Raw genomic sequence first — 8,380 nt, 5'->3', positions numbered from 1 at the left:
GGCGCTCAGAATATAGGTGTTTTCAGTAATAAATTTTATTCATTGGCCCATTGATTAATTGGTAATATGTAATTTAATTTATACATATTAGTGAGCTTCCCAGATTTCTTTCTGTTATTGATTGATTATTTAGTTTTATTGTGCTAGGGGCCAGCGCTATGGCATAGTAGGTTAAGCTGCCGTCTGCAGCACCAGCATCCCATATCCGTATAGGCACTGGTTTGAGTCCCAGCTACTCTACTTCCAATCCAGCTCTCTGCTAATGTGCCTGGGAAAGCAACAGAAGATGATCCAAGTGCTTGGGCCCCTGCATACATGTGGGAGACCCGGAAGAAGCTCCTGGCTTCAGATGGACCCAGCTCTGGCTGTTGCTGCCATTTGGGGAGTGAACCAGCAGATGGAAGATCTGTTTCTCTGTCTGTAAATCTGCATTTCAAGTAAATAATAAAATAAATCTTTAAAAAAATTTCATTGTGCTCAGAAAACATAGGAGTATACTTCAAAAAGTCTATGGAAAATAGAATTTAAAGATGTTTATTTTGATGAAAAATTTGAAATCCATGCTTAATTTTTTTCAAAATTTAAATTTTCCATGAACTTTTAAAGACTCTTCATGTGCATCAATTTCAAGATTTATTTATTTATTTGAAAAAGTTATACAGAGAGAGAGAAGGATCTTCCATCCACTGGCTCACTCCCTGGGTGGCCAAAATGGCCAGGACTGCGCCAGGCTGAAGCCGTAAGCTAGGAGCTTCCTCCAGGTCTCCCACGTGGGCAGCAGGGACACAAGCACTTGGGCCATCTTCACTGCTTTTTCCCAGGCCATTAGCAGGGAGCTGGATTGGAAGTGGGGAGCCTAAACTCAAAAAGCAGAGCAAGACAAAAAGAGGGGGAGACAGCAAGAAAAAAAAAGTGATCTTCCATCCACTGGTTCACTCCTCAAATGGCCACATCGGCCAGTTTGAGGCCAGGCTGCAGCCAGGATCCAGGAACTCCATCTGGGTCTCCCACATCGGTGGCAGGGGCCCAAGTGCTTGGTTCATCTCTTGCTGCCTCCCAGAAGGCTGGATCAGAGGCAGAGCAGCCAGGACTCAACCCGGCACTCCACTATGGGATGCAGGCATCACAAGCTCCAGAGAACATTCTGAAATAAGAGGTTCAATCATTAACTGGATAAGTACAGTTAAAGAAAAAGGCGTTCCAGTGGTGCAATTGGTTAGAGCATGGTGCTTACAAAGTTAAAGAAGTGAAAGAGAAAAGAAAATAAAAAGTTAATTCTTTGGAAAGATTGACAAAATTGACAAACATTTAACAAAGGAAAAAGACCAAGAAAAAGGGAGCCAAGTTACTAAAGTCAGAAACGAGAGAGGGACATCACTGCTGACCTTACAGAAGTAAAAGAGTGAGAAATGGCTGACTCGGCAGCCCAACATCTGGGCCTCTGCAGGGAAGCGCCCCCTGGGAGGTGTTTGCACCCTGTGTAGGGGCCACATTCTCTTATTTCTTTGCTTGCCTCATAATGTGTTGTTGACTGTGGGACATTTTTTTTTTTTTTTTGACAGGCAGAGTGGACAGTGAGAGAGACAGAGAGAAAGGTCTTCCTTTGCCGTTGGTTCACCCTCCAATGGCCGCCGCGGTAGGCGCGTTGCGGCCGGCGCACCGCGCTGATCCGATGGCAGGAGCCAGGTGCTTCTCCTGGTCTCCCATGGGGTGCAGGGTCCAAGCACTTGGGCCATCCTCCACTGCACTCCCTGGCCACAGCAGAGAGCTGGCCTGGAAGAGGGACAACCGGGACAGGATCAGTGCCCCGACCGGGACTAGAACCCGGTGTGCCGGTGCCGCAAGGCGGAGGATTAGCCTAGTGAGCCGCTGCGCCGGCCTGTCAGACATTTTAAATAACACAGCGAGGCAACTTTGGAAGTCAGCATCCGACTCCCTCAGGATTAGTTGTGCTGGCTGCTGCTAGTTCGTTTTCCTTACTGGCCCCCAGGACTATTGCGTGAAGTCCGCATTCTTTGTCATGTGTCACCACTACAGTCTGCTTGGCTGGCTTAGTAGTCAGCTAGCAAGGGAATGGAGGTTTCCCGAAATGCCTTCGACATCTCCCGCCTTTTTACTGTGCATGTGTGTGGGTGTGAGTGGGTGTTTGTGTGAGGGTGTATGAGGGGTGTGGGGGTGGGAGGGTGTGAGTGGGGGAGTGTAAGGGGCGGGGGGCAGGAAAGGGGGTATATGGAGATATAGTTGTGTGGGGAGGGGTATGGAACTGTAGGGGGTGTGGGGGGGCTGTGGGGATGGTTTGTGTATGTGTGTTTATGTGGGGGTAGAGTGTAGGTGTTTGTGGGGAGTATATGGTAGGATGGTTTTGTTGGGGAAGGTATGTGTGTGGCAGTGTGGAAGTGGTTGGGGTAAGGGTGTGTGAGTGAGTGGGTGAGAGATGGGGGGTTTACGGGGATATGGTTGTGTGGGGGGGTATGGAACTGTAGGGGGTGTGGGTGGATAGGTGTGGGGGGCTGTGGGGATGGTTTGTGTATGAGTTTGTATGTGGGGGGTGGAGTGTAGGTGTTTGTGGGGGGTATATGGTAGGATGGTTTTGTTGGGGGAGGTATGTGTGTGGCAGTGTGGAAGTGGTTGGGGTAAGGGTGTGTGAGTGAGTGGGTGAGAGATGGGGGGTTTACGGGGATATGGTTGTGTGGGGGGGTATGGAACTGTAGGGGGTGTGGGTGGATAGGTGTGGGGGGCTGTGGGGATGGTTTGTGTATGTGTGTTTATGTGGGGGTAGAGTGTAGGTGTTTGTGGGGAGTATATGGTAGGATGGTTTTGTTGGGGGAGGTATGTGTGTGGCAGTGTGGAAGTGGTTGGGGTAAGGGTGTGTGAGTGAGTGGGTGAGAGATGGGGGGTTTATGGGGATATGGTTGTGTGGGGGGTATGGAACTGTAGGGGGTGTGGGTGGATAGTTGTGGGGGGCTGTGGGGATGGTTTGTGTATGAGTTTGTATGTGGGGGGTGGAGTGTAGGTGTTTGTGGGGGGTGTATGGTGGGATTGTTTTGTTGGGGGAGGTATGTGTGTGGCAGTGTGGAGGTGGTTGTGTGGGTTGAGGGTGTGTGAGTGTGTGTGTTTCGGGGTAGGGTGATCCCTTCAACACTCCAGCTTTGATAACTGACCTAGCCGCACTTCCTGCTCGCACTTCCTGCTTCTTCAGGGAGAGGCAGAGGTGAGAGATGCACATTCGTACACCGGTGTGTTGCCTTCTAACCCTCCCTCCCTCCTCCCCTGGGGAACAAGAACTTTTCAAAGCTCCCTCTGGACATCCTCGGATCTCCCTCAGACCTCAGCCAGCTTGCTGCTGGTCCCAGTACGGATCACTGCTACAGGCAGCCACAAGTTCGAGAGTTGCCACTGATTGACCAACGCCCAGAGGATAAGGTTTTCCTCAATGACCAACTAAGATAAGCCCTGTGGCCGGGCATTTCCAGGGCTCCTCCAGCCAGCTCAGAGGGTGACGGCTCCCTAGAGACCTGCTCTTTGGGGAGTTCAAAATCCATTCTGCAGCTGCTGGAATGGGTTTATTGCAAATACCACGTTCTGAGACTGCTGGTTCCAAGGCTACCACAGGCTGGGAAGAGGAGTTGAGAAAAGGACCAGTTCAAACACCACAAATGCTCCTCAGCCTGCTGGAAGCCTGTGGTTAATTCCTAGGGTTCTGAAAACTGGCTGCTGAGCATTTTTCCAGCGTTCTGGTTGTCTTCATGGAGCAGCAGGTCTCAGAGAAAAGGCCTCCTCCTGCTCTGGGTTAATCGCATTTCCTTAATAGTTTCCTGGGGTCTCAGAGACAGGGAGTAGGTCCCAAAGAAAAAACCCAACGTGGGAATGTAGATTGGTGCAGCCACTGTGAAAAGCCAGCATGGAGGCTCTTAGAAGAATTACAACTAGAACAACCATGTGATCCAGCGCTCCCTCTGCTGGACACATGCCCAGAGGCACGGATATCACCGCTTCATAAAGACAAGTGCACCTGCGTGTTTATTACAGCACCATTCACGGCAGCCAGGATGCAGAAAAACCGCAAGTGTCTGTCACCAAGCAAATGGACAAAGAAGTTGTGGTGTGTGTATACGATGGAACATTATTCTGCCTTTAAAAAAATTAAGATTCTCTCATCTCCTACACCCTGAATGAACTTCGAAGACATCGTGTAAGGTGAAAAAAAATTAAAACAAAGAATAAAGCAAGGGTTACCAGGGGCAAGAGAGGTGGGGAGAAATGGGGAGATGTAAGTCGGAGGACACCGGTGGCAAATACATAGGATAACTACGTAGGGCTGGAGATCCAATAGACAACACGAGGTCTGTAGTTGCCAGGGCCATATTGCACACATGACTTCTGCTAAATGAGTAGATTTTAGCAGCTCTGGTCACAAAAAAAATGAGTGTGAAATGATGAGAATGTTAGCTTGCTTCCCTCTAGTACTCATCTTACTGTATGTATCTCATAACAGCATGGTGTATTCCTCAGACACAATACACTTTCTATTTGTGAAAAGAAGGAAAAGGAAGGCGTTTGTCCTAGCAGATACGATGGCGAGTGCCCGGGCTCAATGTCCACCTGCAGTTGCTGTCTGCAGCTTCCTGCTGACGCAGACCTGGGAGGTGGCAGTGATGGCTCAGGCGGCTGGGTTCCTGCCGTCCTCTCAGCTCTGGGAGACCTCGATTGAGCTCTGGTTTTCTGCTGGCACTGTCCCCCTCGAGCTATTGGAAATGCAAGCAGACCTCACCAGAGCAAGGGGAGCAAGTCTGCAGACCCTGGCTTCATACTGAGAAAACATTTCTGTCCTTAATGTTAAGATTTGCTCCACCAGATTCTGGTCCACAACTCCCTTGCAGAAGGAAAAGGGGGGTTGCAGTACTGGCTGAGACACGTGACCATTCACGTTCTACCCCATCGCCGGTGCTTCAGACATTTTTGCTGTGAAATAGTCGAACTGCACACGACAAATACACAGAACAAGGAGAGGGCCCGGGGGCCGTGCTGGGGGCACCTGCTCTTCTGCCCGGCCCCCCAGGACAGCTCACTGTCCTGGGCACAGGAGACCCACGTCTTCCAGCTGCTGTAAAAAGCCAGGTGTTTCAACAGCCACGCCTTCCAAATGTGAAAATACAGCTTTGGATCACCAAGAACCTTGTTTGCACCATATTTTCTGACCCTTGCCCCAACCCTGAGCCTCACCCCATTCCTAAAGCTTGCTCTACCCCTGACCTGAGCTCAAGGCCCAACCCCAGGCCCTATTCCAATTCTAGGAATTGCCTCATCTGATTCTTTGTCCCTGACCCGTGCTCACTGACCAGGCCTCTGCATCACCTACAAATTCCACCCAGGTCCTCTTCCTGCTGCGTCTGACTAGAACCTATTTTTTCCAACTCAGCCAAGTCCAGTCCCAGTCCCCAGATAGTTCCTATTTGACCCGGTGTGTGAGGTGCTGAGTCTCTAGCCCTACCCATCCGGCACGTCTTACCCCTCCTGCAGACGTAGAGCTCAGCTTCCAGAGAGGCAAACGAGACCAAGGTCCCCAAGCTCACAGCCCCTTCGCCTTTCCCAGGCAATATTTTCTGGTATAGTGCTTCTCAAACTGGAATGTACATAGGAGTGACCTGGAGATCTTATTAAAAGTGCAGATTCAGGGGGCAGGCGTTTGGAGCTGCAGCTTAGGTACAGCCTGGGGTGCCTGCATTCCATGTCAGGGTGCCTCGGTTTGTGTCCCTACGCTGCCCCCATTCCCAGCTTCCTGCTAATGCACAGGTGATGGCTCAATTACATAGGTCCCTGCCACACACATGGGAGACCCAGACTGGGTACCCAGCTCTTAGCCTCTGCCTGGCCCAGCCTCAGCGGTTGCAAGCATTTGGGGAGTGAACCAGCAGATGGAAAATTTTCTCTCTCTCTCTCTCTCTCACACACACACACACACACACACACACAAAGTATCATAGATAATAGATCTGCCTCTGCATTTCAAATAAAATTAAAATAATGTTTTAAAAAGAACTGCAGAGGGATGGACATTGTGGCACAGCAGGTTAAGCCAAGGCTTGGGACACCATATGCCTTATCAGAGTACCAGTGCAAGCCCAGCTCCTCTGCTTCTGATCCAGCTTCCTGCTGATGTGCCTTGGCGGCAGGAAATTCTGACCCAAGTACTTGGCTTCCTGCCATCCACTGGAAAGACCCAGATGAGTTCCTGGCTCCTGGCTTCAGCCTGACCTAGACTCAGCTGTTGTGCACATTTGGAGATTGAACCAGAGGATGGATGGATCTCTCTCTCTCTCTCTCTCTCTCTCTCTCTCTCTCCTTCTCTCATTTCTCCCTGTATCTGTCACTCTTTCAAATAAATAAATCATTGTTTTAAAAAAAGAACTAGAAATATTATTTTCCTATTAAAAAAATACAGGGGCCAGTGCTGTGATGAAGTGGGTAAAGCTGCCGTCTGCAGTGCCAGCATCCCATATGGATGCTAGTTCAAGACCTGGCTGATCCACTTCCCATCCAGCTTTCTGCTATGGCCTGAGAAAGCAGTAGAAGATGGCCCAAGTCCTTGGGCCCCTGCACCCAAGTGGGAGACCCAGAAGAAGGTCCTGGCTCCTGGCTTCAGATCAGCCCAGCTCCAGCTGTTGCAGCCATTTGGGGAGTGAACCAGCAGATGGAAGACCTCTCTCTGCCTCTGCCTCTCAGTAACTGTGCCTTTCAAATAAATATTTTTTAAATTTTAAAAAATATATATACAGACTCAGATTCATAAGGTCTTGGGTAAGAATCTGAACATAGGATCAAGCGAAACTGTTGGTCTGGGGAACGCAGTGTAAGCAGCAGGATTCTAGGATACTAATTACTGCAGTTTTGCAAAAATAAAAAAAGCAGTTCACGGTAACAGCCCCAATTTCCACCAAGGGAAGGGGGGAGCCTGTTCCCTTGTGGGACACTGCCCACAGAACCTGGAGCCTGCCCCACGGATCCTTTGCACTCAGCACCAGAAGGACCCATCTGAGCTTCCCTTAATAATTTCCTACTCGTGTGTCTTGCTTACCAATCACCCATGTGGTTCCTTTCAAGCATTTATCCATTCATTCTGCACATGTTACTGATTATTACTCTGTTGGGGCTATAGGAATACAGCAAGCATTGTCCCTGTGATCAGTAAGCCAACTGGCCACTAAAGGAGACAGATGTGTAAATGAACCTCTTCAGCATGATATGGTGAGTACAGTAGAGCATCTGTGTGTAGTGCAGAGGGAAAGCAGTTCATCGCCCCTGCAGGGGAGCCACCAGTAAGCCGCTCTGGGCTAAAAGGAGCCCAAACTGACGCTAACCAAGAAAGGGAGCGGGTCTGTGAAGCACAGGGAACATGCAATGTGGAGGAGCAGCCTGGCAGAGGTGCCAGTGAGATAACAGCTGGTGGGGGTGGGGGCAGGGACTGCACACACCTGGGGTTGCTGGAGGACGGTGAGCAAGGGAGGAGGTGTCCGGGAGGAGTCTGAGCTGTGGACCAGAGGCCGATCCCAGAGCACTGCACCTGCCACGCTAAAGAGCTTGGACTGTAGCCTAAGGACTATGAGCAAGCCATTTGGGTCTTAAAAATCCTGGCTGGTCATGTTTGGACTTTAGATAAATCATGTTGGATAACTGCATGGAAAATAGAATTGAAAGAAGCCAAACGAGAAACAGGGGGACCCACAAGGAAGCTGCTTCCACAACTCTGAGACCAGCTGATGTGGACCTGAGTTACAGCACTTGGGGTTGGTGTAAGAAGGAGGGGACAGGTCCAAGATGTGTTCCGGAAGTATTTGGAAACACGTGCCAGGATCTCAAGATGGGCTGAAGGGGGTGGGCAGGGTTAGAGAATAGAGAGTGAAGATGGCCCCCGAGTTTGGGCTTGGGGGACACTGGTGCATCAGCCAAATCGAAGCCAACAGCCTGAGTCTGCGGTTGGGAGTGTGGGACCAGATCCCACCCCTGTGCTGACGGAAACACTCTGCAAAATTTCGGACTCATCTAATTAACTGCTCCCTGGACATAGCCACCCCAAAGTCAGCATGCCAAAACCCAGGGAACCATATTTCCAAAATCATCTCCATAGCCTGGGAGATTCCATCCATCGGCCAGAGCGAGAACCGTCAGAGCACTCTGCTAAGAACAGAACCCAGGTCTCCTGACTTCTCCACTCTGCCTTGTTTTCCCTGTTCTTTCTCTTCTGTTTCTGAGCCCTCGAGGCCTTGAATCTGATCATTAGCACCAGTCAGTCCAGAGCGCACCCATGCTTTGGCCAGTACCCGCTGTCCTTCCGACCAATCATGCCTAACCCTGAACATTCTGTTTGGCGTCCATGTGAGCC

Source organism: Lepus europaeus, chromosome 10 (assembly GCF_033115175.1).
Source record: "Lepus europaeus isolate LE1 chromosome 10, mLepTim1.pri, whole genome shotgun sequence".
NCBI classification, from domain to species: Eukaryota; Metazoa; Chordata; class Mammalia; order Lagomorpha; family Leporidae; genus Lepus; species Lepus europaeus.
Note: the sequence above shows the minus strand (reverse complement) of the source record.